We start from the raw sequence: 14,607 nt of genomic DNA on the forward strand, positions 1-14,607 counted from the left end.
TATAAAATTGCAAAATCGTACTATAATTCAAGGTGAAAAAATGAAAATAAATTTCTACACGTAATCATATTCTTACATTGTCACCTTTTTCCAATTTTTTGGATTGATTGTGCACAAAAACATCTAAATTAAATCCTTGAGATAACGATCTATAACTATCCTTGCGTGTAACAACCTTTATTTTTTAATACTTTATAAACAGTCTTCACTTAAGAGTTGCTTGAACGGAACAAACAGATAATGCATGAATAATATTTTCCTGTATACAAAATAAATCATATTAAAATTAACAACAAAAATGTCCGATGAACAAAATAAATATTATAAAAGAATAACCAACAAACATACGTCACTAGTTAATTTATTGATATCATCCATCAATATCATGTCAAGATTATATATTCTTCTCTCGTATTTGAATTTGTCGACTCTCACATAGCGGTATATAAGTACCTTTGCTTGTAACAACCTTTATATTTTTTAATACCGTATAAACAGCCTTCACTTATCGTTGCAGAAGAACGACACCACCGAGTTAGAAATCGAGCAAGTGAACTATCACCAAAGAGAGGTACGGTTGTGGTATTGAGAGAGAGAGTATGTTTTGTTTAGATGATCGAAAACCCTACAACCTATAGGGGTATTTATAGGTGCAAAGAGACTTGTGTGCTACTCATTCCCATAATTAAATAATCTGAAACAAAATCAGATTAAAACTTTCAAGATGCTATATTCCATAAATAATCTGAAACAAAATCAGGATTCTGAGAGTTGCTTCTAATATATCTGAAACTAAAAGAGGTATTTCTAATTTGTGATATTTTTCATCAGAAAATTAGGAAAATAAAACGAAGCGATGTGAGAGGCGCCATCTACACGCCCCTCGCTTCTCCTTTATATAGAAACGAAATCAGATTATATTCCATAAGTAATCTGAAACAAAATCAGATTCTGAAACTTGCTTCCAATATATCCGAAACTAAAAAAGATAGTTCTATCACTTCTCATTTATATAGAAACAAAATCAGATTAAAACTTTCAAGCTATTATATTCCATAAATAATCTGAAACAAAATCAGATTCTGAAACTGGTTTCTAATATATCCGAAACTAAAAAAGATAGTTCTAATTAGAAAAATAGAACGGAGCGATGTGAGAGGCGCCACCTACACGCCTCTCGCTTCTCCTTTATATAAGTATATTGATTGATTGATTACTTTATTTGGGAATCATATAGATATAAAATTTTAAAAACTGTCCGTCACAATCTAAGGATAACAACAATAGATATACCACATATTTCAATATGTCACTTAAAACTTTCCTGCTTAAAAATATAATCAATAACTTATGAAAAATGCTAGAGTTCCAAAAAATATTACAAAAAATATTATAAAATCGTGATATAATTGGTAACTTTTCGTAACAATGAGATGGCCCCGCGTGCATATATACACACCCACGAATTAAAATGAACCAATTATCGTGCCACATCACTTTTATGATTTTTTTGTAACCAATTTGGTTTCCCAGCAACGTCCATAACTTATACTTTAGATTTAAGTATAGTTCCGCATTTTAATGCTCGTGCAAAGTGTGATTGCATAACTTATTTTTAAAATATTCTATTTTGAATAAAAATATAACTATTATATTTTTATTTAATTTTTTTTTAAATAAATCATGAAACTGTACTTTATAGGAGCCTTAAAATGCTTATCGATGCCTTTTGTTTTTAATCGATGTCTCCTTTTTTTTATGTATAGAATCCATAATGTATAGAATCCAACGGGACGGAGGGAGTATAATTTTATTATAAAAAAAGTATATTATTATTAGTGGTAAAAAAATAGGTTGATTATAATCACGAAATATATTTTTAAAAAAAAATTGAATAAAAAATAAAAAATTATAATATATACTCCCTCCGTCCCGGTAGATTATATACATTTGGTTTGGACACGGATACCAAGAAAAAGTGTAAAAAGTTAGTAAAGTGAGATGAAAAGTGAGTAAAGTGGTGGGACCCATTTATATTTAATGATAGATTTGAGTTAGTGGAGAAAAATAGTAGGTGTAATAGTGTTTATATTATTATAGAATGGAGATAGTGGAAGAAAAAGTGGGTGTAATAGTCTTTTATATTATTAAAAGTTACTATATTTGGAATGTATAGAAATGATGAGACGTCCCAAAAAGGAAATTGTATAGAATTGATTGGGACAGAGGGAGTATATAAGTTGTTGGATAGGAAAAAATGTTAATTTATTTTTATATGTATGTTAGTTGGGTTTGTATTAGCCAACTCACCATTTTTATTACTGATATAAGTAAAATAAATAAAATTGACATGAAATTTTATGATATGTTTTACTTTATATAAATTTTGTTTGTTTATATATATTTAAATGATAAAAGTAATGGTAATAATTAAAATTTAAAATTAATATATATATATATATATATATATATTAATTTTTATGTTTAATTTAAAATTTTAGTGTTTGAGTCGGTTAGTTTTATAAATCGGTTTTGGATGATTTTACAGTCTATGTGAAGCTAGGGAAATATTCATTAATTCAACGATGATTTCATAATAATATTAAACGTATATCTATATTATAGTTCCATAAGTAATATAAAGGATTAAATAGTGAAAAGCAAAAAATACAAAAAAAAATAAAAAAATAAAAAAAATAATGATTTGGATTTTATAAATACAATTTATCAACTATTTTATGTTTATTTTTTTGAAAATAGAGAAACAAATATTAAGAATATTAGGTTAACAAGATGTTTTGATAGAAGATCAAATTATTATATATACAACTGGTTTCAAATAAGATAAATTATTCATATAAATAATAAGCATATAGTTTTTTCATTATTAATTATACTAGCTTATAACCCGTGCAATGCACGGGCGGTTAACATATTTGTTATTTTATTATATATATTTTAAAGCTACCTAATTTTATTGTAAAAATAAAATTATGATAGAATAACATGGTTCAATAAATTTTTTACTTAACAGTTGGATAAATTCTTCATAGTTAAGTCCGTTAAATGGCTAATTGAAAATTAGGTCGAACATATATATTTTAATGAGAATGTTAAAATATGTTCTTTTACATGTTATAATTTAAGGTGGCGTATAAACTCATATATAAACTAACCAATCAACCTTTGATATTTCGTTATTAATAATTAATAATATGGTATAAAACATACGCATGAAACCAAATACCTCCCCATCATACTAACCTAAATTTAATGTTTTGGTTTAATTGATAATAAAAAATATACTATAACATGTTATAAATTCAAGAGCTCCGTGGGTCGAATAGCAAACGATTCACCAAACTCAACTAACTGACCAACCAAGTGAATTTTTATTTTTGGCTTTAATAGTGTAATAATATATAGTATATGACAGATTTGTAATATTTCTTTTAATATGAGATCATTAGAGTATTTAAAAATAATGTTATTAATGTATTTTGGTTGAAAAATATCACATGTTATTTATTAATAATTATATTTAATGATATTATATTTTTATATATATGGCGCCCGTGTTAATTGTAAAAACTCGGTTTTTTTAGTTAGAAAATCTAAAAAAGATAAAGCGTTTTGATTAAAAAGACAATTACTATGTTGCTCGATATTATTTTAGAAGCTTGAGTTTTTTTTATCTAAAAAATATATAAAAGATAATTTATTTTAGTTAAAAAGAATAATTGGTTATATATATAGATAGGCCCCTACTTCGGCCCAAGTACCGACCGCCCGACCAATATAATAATACTCCCTCTATTTTTTATTATTTGACTTTTAGATTTTTGGCACACATCTTTACGTATAAATATGTCGCCCATGTCCGTATTAATTGTAAAAGATTAATTTTTTAGTTGGAAAATTTATAAAAAGATAATATATTTTAGTTAAAAAAGTAATTACCATGTTTCTCAATGTTATTTTAGAAGATTAAGTTTTTTAGTCAAAAATATAAAAAGGTAATATATTTCAATTAAAAGGATTAGCTGGTTATATAGATAGGCTCGTACTATGGCCCAAATTAAAAAGAATAATTGGTTATATAGATAGACCCAGAATAATTGGTTATATAGATAGGCCCGTATTTTGACCCAAGTACTGAACTACCAAACTTTTAATGTTTCAGTTTTAAAAGGATTATTATTAATTGGTTATATAGATAGGCCCGTACTTTGGCCCAAATTAAAAAGAATAATTATTTATATAAATAGGCCCAGAATAATTGGTTATATAGATAGGCCCGTATTTTGACCCAAGTACTGAACTACCAAACTTTTAATGTTTCAGTTTTAAAAGGATTATTATTAATTGGTTATATAGATAGGCCCGTACTTTGGCCCAAATTAAAAAGAATAATTATTTATATAAATAGGCCCACAATAATTGGTTATATAGATAGGCCCGTATTTTGGCCCAAGTACCGACCGACCGACCAAACTTTTAATGTTTCGGCTTTAATAGTATAGTATAGATTTATTTATCTTAAAAACTTAAAAAAAAAAGACAATAATATATAATAATGGGCTGTAGATGGTTAAAAGTCCAAAACAGTATACCTGTCTTAAGACAAAGGAAGGACCAAGACACGGAAAGGTAAAATTACGTTTAGGCGAGTAAAAGTAGACGTTTGGCCGTGGTAAAATTGGGTAAAGAGTTAAAGACCAAAAACGCATTCGACTTTCTATCACTTCTTCTCTTGGTATTGTACCTTGCATTATGAAATATATATGTATCTATCCTTGTATGTTGGTTTCTTTAATGGGTTTTAGTGATACAGCGCAACTTCTAAATTCCCCGTTAATGCTAGATTAAAATTTAAATCTGTGCTCTTTGTATAAATATGAATCATCCATATTAATGGTGTTAAATAAGCTCCAGGTTGGAGTAGCATGGTATCTAATTATTTTTGGTATTAAATATGGTAGCTGATTTTATAATGTGCTTATATGCAGAGTATTACTTGTGCTTCTTTCTCATGTCTTTGTAGATTACAATACTGACCCACTGCATGATTTATCGAATTTTGATTTTGAGTTCTTAATTTGCTTAAATACTGTATTAGTACAGATTGTTTACAGTTTTGCACATCAGTCTTGCTTATGGGAAGATTATATATAGTGAGGATAAATTTTAGATGGCTGAACCTGTTTTTACACATTCACAATCTGATGTCTCGAATCATAGCCAAGGTGTTTAAATATAGTTAATATAAGACAGTTAATTGCTAAATAACTGATGAAAACTTGGGCGATTATGCATAATAATCTGCACCTTAAGGCTTCATATACCTATCAGCAAACCTCCAATTAAGAGCTAAAGTTGAGGATTCCTAAAATATCAGATTTGTAAGTCTAAATGTAAAGACAACCCTATCTGTTACATAGGGATGATAACTCAACAATAGAACAGGACAAGTAAATAACACTACATCTGCACCGGAATCGGAAGATACAAAGACAAAGGTTGAAGAAGCCATCTACAGTCTTGAAGGAATAAGTTCACTGGAAGAAGTTCATTAATATGTTCATGCCTCAGTGAAGAATAAAGATTGAAGTATTCAAGATTGTGGAAGTAATGAAGATGTTGTCCAAGTACTCGAAAGATTTCAGTGCAACCCCTGAAGCAAGATATTTCTCTATATCTTGGTTGGTTATTTACAATCAACAATTGAAGCATAAACTAACCCTGAACCGACTGATCAATGTTTGCTGACAAAGAAGGTACAATGTTTGACTTCAGTGTTAGTCGCTTGTGAACCAGACCAGTGCACTAAGCGTCAACACATACGGAGTTTTCCAAAGTATTTATCAATCGAAGAATTGATCAAGTCATAACAAGTCACTTGTTCCAAAGCCAAGCCAAGCCAAATGCCTAGCCTCTGCAAGCTATGCCAAAGTGACCTATCTTTTATATGTGTGCACTTATATATTTGTATATGTACAAATATAATTATATATGTATATATGTATATTTAATTAAATATAATATATATATAGTATATATGTATATATGTTTTTAAACATATGTATATGTATATTTATATGTATATATATTTAAATAAATATATATGTATATAATATATGTATTTATATTTTACATAAACATTTATATATTTAAGTGTATATATATATTATATTATGTGCATAAATATATCTATATTTAGAGAGAGTTATATATATCTTTATATATATATTTATATTTATATTTACACATAGTTATATGTATATTATATATATTTAAATATATGAGAATATATTTAAATATATGTGTATATATTTATTACTATATGTTTATATAAATATTATATATATGTATATATTTATATATACTTTTTTTTATATATATTTATGTTTATATTTATATTTATAAATAACTATATATATCTATATATATATTTATATATATATTTACATTTGTATTTACATATAATTATATATTATATATATTTAAATATATGAGAATATATTTAAATATATGTACATATATTATTATATGTTCATATAAATAATATATATATGTGTGTATATATTTATATATACTTTTATTTATTAATAAAATAACAACATAATATATTATATTATATATATTATGCATGCATGTGATGATGTCAGGTGTCTACTACAACCTAGGGTTTGCATGTGCATGTGATGTCATGTGTCCTAGGGTTTCAAGGAATGCACAGCTAGCACGGAGAGATAACATGAAGACCTTGCTGTGGCGCAAGTTAAAAGCTTGCATGTCCTGCAAATTCTGCTAAGGCAGACTTCAGTGCCTACAGTGGAAATTGTAGCGCAACTTACTGCACATGAAAAAGAAGAGTGGACACCATAAACCAGCCTGCAGCGCAAGGATAAAATGGAATATACACATATGGCGCTACGGTTGAGATTATTATTAACCTGGTGTGTCAACTGCCATCTGAAGGATATTGAGCGCAAGTTGGATGATTACTGTATTGTCCATAATGGTGCATGCTATGATACTGATAAAAGGAGCAAGGCTAATCATGTAAAATCACATGTTGCGCTGGTAAGCATGCTGCGACTTCAGTGATACATGTGTGTATCTTGTAGGCGCCAGTTGATCTAAAGGCTGTAGAAACTAAGGCAAACAAATCAGAGTGGCACCACATGAGAATCATTGTGGAGCGCAACTTTGATTATTAAGGTAATATTGGCCAAGGCAAGTTCTACACTGTAGTACAGGGAGAACATACAAGCGCCACTTGCACTAACAGGAACAAAGAAAAGATGAAGTGGCGCCAGAAGACTATATAGTTAACCATGGTTAGTTTATGAAAAGCCTATAAATACCCATGGATTTTGTTCACATTTGTAACACTCTCCACCACCTTTATGGTGGAATGGCTTTGTGCCTTGCACACTACTACACACAAATAAACTCTAGCTTAGTTTTGTATTATATATATATATATTTAGAAGCTAGGGTTTGTGAGTGTAAGTAGTAGTAGCCATTGTAGCCAACCTTCGGGTTTGGATTTATAGCACCCTTCGAGGTATTTATCAATATACAGATATACCTTGGAAAATATTGTGTGTTGGTTTAATATTTTCATATCCTCAGAAACCGACCCAATAAATATCCGGAACACGAAACCCATTACAGAACTGCAATTTGTTTATCCGCAAGATTCGAAAGAATTTTAAATTGTAGTGAGTATCGTATTCAACCCCCCCTTCTACGATACTTTGGACCTAACAATTGGTATCAGAGCCAGGTTGATTGATATACAAATCAGGATCCTTATAGTACGGAAAATCAAGAACCTAGCTTTTGATATTTGATTAGGTGAAATGTTCTTCCGGTTTGTGTTGCTGAATTTGTCCGTAGGCCTAAGCAAGGATTATCTGTCGGACACTGAACTTTGGACTGGGACTTATAAATTTATACTTTAAATTTTAAAAAGTTTATTTTATAAATTTGACTTAATGTAAAGCATAATGCAACGTAACTGTAATTACGATAACTCAACACAACAAAAGACAGGAAACAATACGTAAGTATAATACAGGAATCTACAGGTTGGAGATTCGATACGAACGGACAAAGACAATCAAGATATCTGAGACAAGCATCCGTCCACTGAAAGAAGTTCATTAATATGTTCAAGCCTCAGTGAAGAATAAAGTTCATGTGTCTGCTATCAAGATTGCCTGAAGATCAAGTATCAAAGACCAGAAGATTCCAGTACATTTCATTTGATTATTAATAATCAAATTTATCGAAGCAACATCTAACCCGGAATGACTGATCAAGTATATTATCAAGCAAAGAATTCAAGGGATTATTTCAGTTCGAGTCGTTCGTGAACCAGACCAGTGCACAGGACGTCAGGACGTACGAAAGTATTCAATGGATTCGATCAACGAATTAATTGATCAAGTCAATCGAGCTGCTCCAGGATTTATTGCCAAAGGAAATTATTAATTAGATATATATATATATATATATTAATTGTGAATTATTTGAGTTTAAATAATTCAAGTAATTAACTTAACACAATTAATTGTATATATATGTATATTTAATTATTGCACAAATGAAAGACCTGTAAAAATGTCTAAGTACATCACAGGGAACTCAGTTGCATTTAGGCGCAAACTTTGACCATGAAAAGTCAAAGCTTGCGCTTCATACAAATGCACAAGACTTATGTGCTAGAATTTCTAAGTATGGTACAGGGACACAGGGGAACCGCTCTTGAGCGCAACCTTTGACCAAGTCAAAGGTTGCGACTACAAAAGTTCATCTAGCGCAAGTTCACTTAAAAGTTTCTAAGTCACAGGGGTTCACTTCCTGAAGGGGCGCAAAGTTTGACTATGTCAAAGCGCAAGGTTTGACTTAGTCAAAACTTGCGCTTGACAATCAACTCTGTTTTGTGGCTAAGTGGAGATGTACACTCTCATCCTCCTGTATGGCGCAACCATTGACTTAAGTGGCGCCAAGTTTGACCACAGGTGTGTATACATGCATTTTGGGGCGCAACTTTGATATATATATATATACTCACATATATGTATATGAAAGTGGCGCCACTCCTAATACATTCTGTGTTAGATTTATTTTTGTAAATCTAAGTCGTCCTGGACGAACTCGTTAACCATGGTTAGTTGTTGGAAAGTCTATAAATAGGGCTTTGTGTTTTCACTTGAAAACAACTACACACTTTGTAAGTGCACACACTATACACGTTCTCGAGAGTTCAATTAGAAGATCGTATTTATCGAGAGTTTGTAATAGAGTGATTGTAGTCTCTGCAGCCGACACTTGTGTTGGAATTTGTAGCACCCGAGGATTATTTCTAATATAAGAATATTCCCCGACTTGCTGGAGTTATTTATTTACGATTGATTTAACATGGACTGAAACAAAGATTATCCGCAATTAAATTAAATCGAAGAAATTGGTACGACGTATTCAACCCCCCCCCTTCTACATCTGATTGGACCTAACAATTGGTATCAGAGCTTAGCTGATCGATATACAGATCTGAGATCCGTAACCAATCTGAAAAGCTAGCTGTCCGTACAATCGTAATTTTATCTGATAACATGTCGACACACAAGTTAGGAATCAAAGTACCTCCATTTGACAAGGATGACTACAACAACTGGAAGATGAAGATGTTGCTGTACATCAGAGTTGCTAATCCCATGTTCATTGGGATTCTGGAAAATGGTCCATTTGTGCCTATGAAAATTATTCCTGAATCTGTTGAAAATGGTGTTCGTATTCCACAAAAGTCTGTTCCCAAAGAGAAAAGTGAATACACTGATACTGATAAGGAATATGTTGCACAGGATCATAATCTGCAACTCATAATTGTTGAATCAATGACCAAGACAATGACACATCTGATACTAAGTCTGAAAACTTCAAAGCAGATGTGGGATACTATTGAGGCATTGATGGAGGGATCTGAAGAAGTCAGGGAAAACAGATACGATATGCTAATTGCCAGATATGAAGCATTTCAGGCAATACCTGGAGAGAACATTTCTCAAATCTACGAGAGGTTCATGTTGTTACTGAATGAACTCACCCTGCATGGAAAGACTTATCCACAGAAAGAGATTAACAGAAAGTTCTCATTTGTGATGCCACCCCATCTAGTTGTAAAGACAGAGACCATCCGGGAAAGAAGCGACTTCAGGACTATGACTTTGGAAAAGCTGTTTGGAAAACTGAAGACGTTTGAGATGGAACTTGAACAGAGAAAGATCATATATGGTGGTGGATCAACAGAATCCAAGAGTATGGCCTTACAGAAGACCACTGCACTGATTGCTGATCAACCATACTTTGGTTATCAACAATTAGTTGAATATGGTATCAATGATCACACTGTTGCTCAGAGTGATTGTTCATCCATCAAAGCTGACTATCCTTCTACCATTACTGAGATTGTAGAAGCTGAAGTTGATGAAGTTTCTGAAGAACCGGAGGATGAGTTCTACACTCAAGAAGAGCTGGAGCAGCTGGAAGATAAGTCAATGGCTTATATGGCTGCAAGGTTCAAGCATATCAAGTTCAGGAAGAACCCCCGGTACAAGAAAACTTCAGGGAACAAGTTTCAGGGTAAAGGAGGATACTCAGGCTCAGGGTCAAAGACTACTGGCAGTTTCAAACCAAACATGTATGACAAGAGCAAGGTCAGATGCTACAACTGCAATGACTTAGGGCACTTTGCAACGGAGTGCAGGAAACCCAAAGCAGCTCCTGTCAGAAGCAACTCATATGATAAGAAGAATTCTTATGAGGATCTGAAGAAAGAGAATGAGAAGCTGAAAGCTAAGTTGGAAGCAATGGTGGCCAAGCACAAAGGAAAGGCTTACATTGCTGAGGGAAAAAGCTGGGATGACACAGATTCTGATGATGAACCTGTCCAGAGCAATTATGCATTTGCATTAATGGCTGACACTGTCGAGGAATCTCCATCTCAGGTATCTCCTGAAATTTCTGTTGATGACATGACTACTGCTGATTATAAAAAGACTATAAATGAACTAGGTCAAGAGATGTATAACTTGCACACTAGTTTATTAGCTTCAGAATCAGATAACAGTAGTCTTTCTCTAAAGATAGCTAAACTTGAAGAAAGAGTAGATGAATTAGCTTTAGAGAAACTCATAAACACTAACCTTAAAGATAGAATTGAATATCTAGAGAATAAGGAGAAGTGTAGTGCAGAAATTGAGGAGTCCCTTAGGTCTCAGATTGCTGACCTAGAAACTAAGCTTAGGGCCTATCAGAATTCTGCCTTTCTACAGAAAGAGATCTTGGATAGTCAAAGGGTTGATAAGAAGGTTGCTATTGGCCTTGACTATAGTTCTTTGGAAAGAGCTAAAAGAAAGAAAAGAAAAGAGAATGAAGGCATATTTGTTTCAGCAGGAACTGAGAATGCTCCTGAAGGAACAAATATACCTAAAATTCTAAAGAACACCAAGACCCCTATCTTTAGAATGGCACAAACAGAACCTCTGATAGAAGAAGATCTTGTAATCAAAGAAGAGTTGAAAAATGAGGAAGTTGTTAAGCCTCAAGTAAAACAGGAATCACAAGATGTACCTTCTAATTCCCAAGTCAGAGATGACTCAGATAAAACTGGATTAGGAAGTACTAGTTCCAACAAAAAGAAGAACAACAGGAATGGCAAGTTAGATCCTAAGAACACCAATTCTAGGAATTCTAATGCTAGAAAGGTTTGTAATAATTGCAATTCTACTAATCATCTTACTCATGCATGTAAAGTGATTAAAGTAGATAATTCTGTTTCTAGCATGCCAAATATTGTTAACATGAATGCTGTTCATTTGCCATGTGGTAGAGTAGGTTGCATGCAATGTGCTATGAATATGATGTCTGCATGCTTTACCATGTTGAATGCATCTTTTTCTGCACCATCTGCCATGAATATGAATATGCCTGCACCTTCAGTTGCCCCTGTGGCAAAGACTGCTAGTCCTTCTAAGAAGAAGGAAACTCCCAACTCCAAGTCTAAAAGCACTTCTGCTAAGACTACAAAGGAGAAGAGTCCAGTCATCCCTGAACAAGTTCATGTTAAACCAGTTTCTGTTGATAATCCTGTTTCTACTAAATCACCTGGACCCAAGAACGTCTGGGTACCAAAGAAAGTTTAATCCATTTGTGAATGCAGGGCACAGGAAGGAAAAGAAAAGTTGTGTGGGTTCTTGATAGTGGTTGTTCAAGACACATGACTGGTGAAAAGTCCCTGCTCACAGATGTGGTGATGAGAACCGGCCCAATTGTAATCTTTGGAGATGACAGCAAAGGTTTTACAACGGGATATGGTAAGCTGAAAGTTGGAAATGTCATAATTGAAGATATCTCTCTGGTGGAAGGACTCAAGCATAATTTACTAAGTATCAGTCAGTTCTGTGACAAAGGATACGACGTAATCTTTCAGAAGGAAGTTTGCTTAATCCAGAACCGGAAGAACAAGGATCTTACACTCCGTGGTGTAAGAAAATCAAGTTTGTTTATAGCCGACATAGACTCAGCAAGTAAGGGGGAGGTCAAGTGTTTCTACACCAAGGCCTCTGCTGATGATAGTTGGTTATGGCATCGGAAGCTCTCACACTTGAACTTTAAGACTATGAACTCTTTAGTCAAAAGGGAACTTGTGAGAGGATTGCCACAGAAAGAATTCTGTCAAGAAGGACTCTGTGATGCATGTGAAAAAGGGAAGTCAAAGAAAGCATCACACAGGAGCAAAGGCATGACTGACATTGGTTCACCCCTTCAACTGATTCATATGGATCTGTTTGGACCAGTCAACATTCCTTCTATATCAAGGAAAAGATATGCTCTTGTGATCGTCGATGACTACTCAAAATACACATGGGTATTATTCTTACATTCAAAGGATGAAGCAGCACTCGTCATCATTGATCACATCAAGAAGATTGAAAAGGAAGCAGATCTGCCAGTAAGGGCAATCAGATCAGATAATGGAACAGAATTTCGTAATGCTGTTCTTAATGACTTCTGTACTGATAAGGGCATCTCTCGTCAGTATTCAGCTCCAAGGACTCCACAACAAAATGGTGTCGTAGAAAGGAAGAACAGAACCTTGATTGAAGCAGCAAGGACAATGATTAGTCAATCAAGACTTCCAATCTATTTCTGGGCTGAAGCTGTGAGTACTGCTTGCTACACTCAAAATCGTACCCTGATTAACAAGGATTTGGATAAGACTCCTTATGAAGTAATGGCCAACAGAAAACCATCACTGAGTTACTTTCATGTGTTTGGTGCAAAATGCTTTGTGTTAAAAGAAGAGCATTTGGGAAAGTTTGATGCCAAAGCTGAAGAAGGCATATTTCTGGGTTATTCTTTGGAGTCTAAGGCCTACAGGGTTTATCTGATCAATGACGACAAGCTGATTGAAAGCATCAATGTAAGGTTTGATGATACCAGACTCCCAAGTCTTCAAAAGGAAAATGAATCTGATTCTCTGGAGTTTGAGAATTTAGAAGACATCTACTTAGGAGAAGATGAACCTGAAGCTGATGTGAGGGAACCTAATACAAATGGAGGAAATGCTGATCCTGAACCATCTGGAAGAAGTATTGGCAACAATACAAATGATCATCATGATCACAGTGGTCAAAGTGGAGGATCATCAAATAGAATTAGCATCAGCTCAGGGGGAGTAAGTCAAAGTGGATCTACTAGTCATCACACTCAACACAACTATGATTTTGGTGAATCATCAAGATTGAATCTGCCAAGACAAAGGGTATGGAGTAGAGCCCATCCTGTTGAACAAATCATTGGTGATCCAGACACAGGAGTGCAGACTAGAAGAGCAACTCAGAATGAATGCAACTTTGCTGGATTCTTGTCTCAGACAGAACCAAAGAAAGTTGAAGAGGCTCTAAATGATCCAGATTGGGTATCTGCAATGCAGGAAGAACTCAATCAATTCGAAAGGCAGAAAGTCTGGAAGCTGGTGCCAAGACCTAAAGGAAAATCTATAGTTGGCACCAGATGGGTTTTTAGAAACAAACTGGATGAAGATGGTATTGTTACGAGGAATAAGGCAAGACTGGTTGCAAAGGGTTATTCACAAGAAGAAGGAATCGATTATGATGAAACCTACGCTCCAGTTGCTAGGCTTGAAGCAATCAGGATGTTCTTAGCATTTGCTGCACACTCCAACTTCAAAGTATATCAGATGGATGTGAAAAGTGCATTCCTGAATGGTGATCTGGAAGAGGAAGTCTATGTTGAACAACCCCCTGGGTTTGAAGACAAAGAATTTGAAGACTTCGTATACTTTCTCTTCAAAGCACTCTATGGCCTGAAGCAAGCCCCTCGAACCTGGTATGACACTCTTTCCAAGTTCTTACTTGAAAATGGTTTCACCAGAGGTATCATCGATAAAACTCTTTTCCATAAAAAGCATAAGGATGATATAATTCTTGTACAAGTATATGTCGATGACATTATATTTGGTTCTACTAATGATCTTTTGTGTGAAAGATTTTCTAAGTTAATGCAGAG

The sequence above is a fragment of the Daucus carota genome, chromosome 8 (assembly GCF_001625215.2).
Source record: "Daucus carota subsp. sativus chromosome 8, DH1 v3.0, whole genome shotgun sequence".
In the NCBI taxonomy this organism is placed as follows: Eukaryota; Viridiplantae; Streptophyta; class Magnoliopsida; order Apiales; family Apiaceae; genus Daucus; species Daucus carota.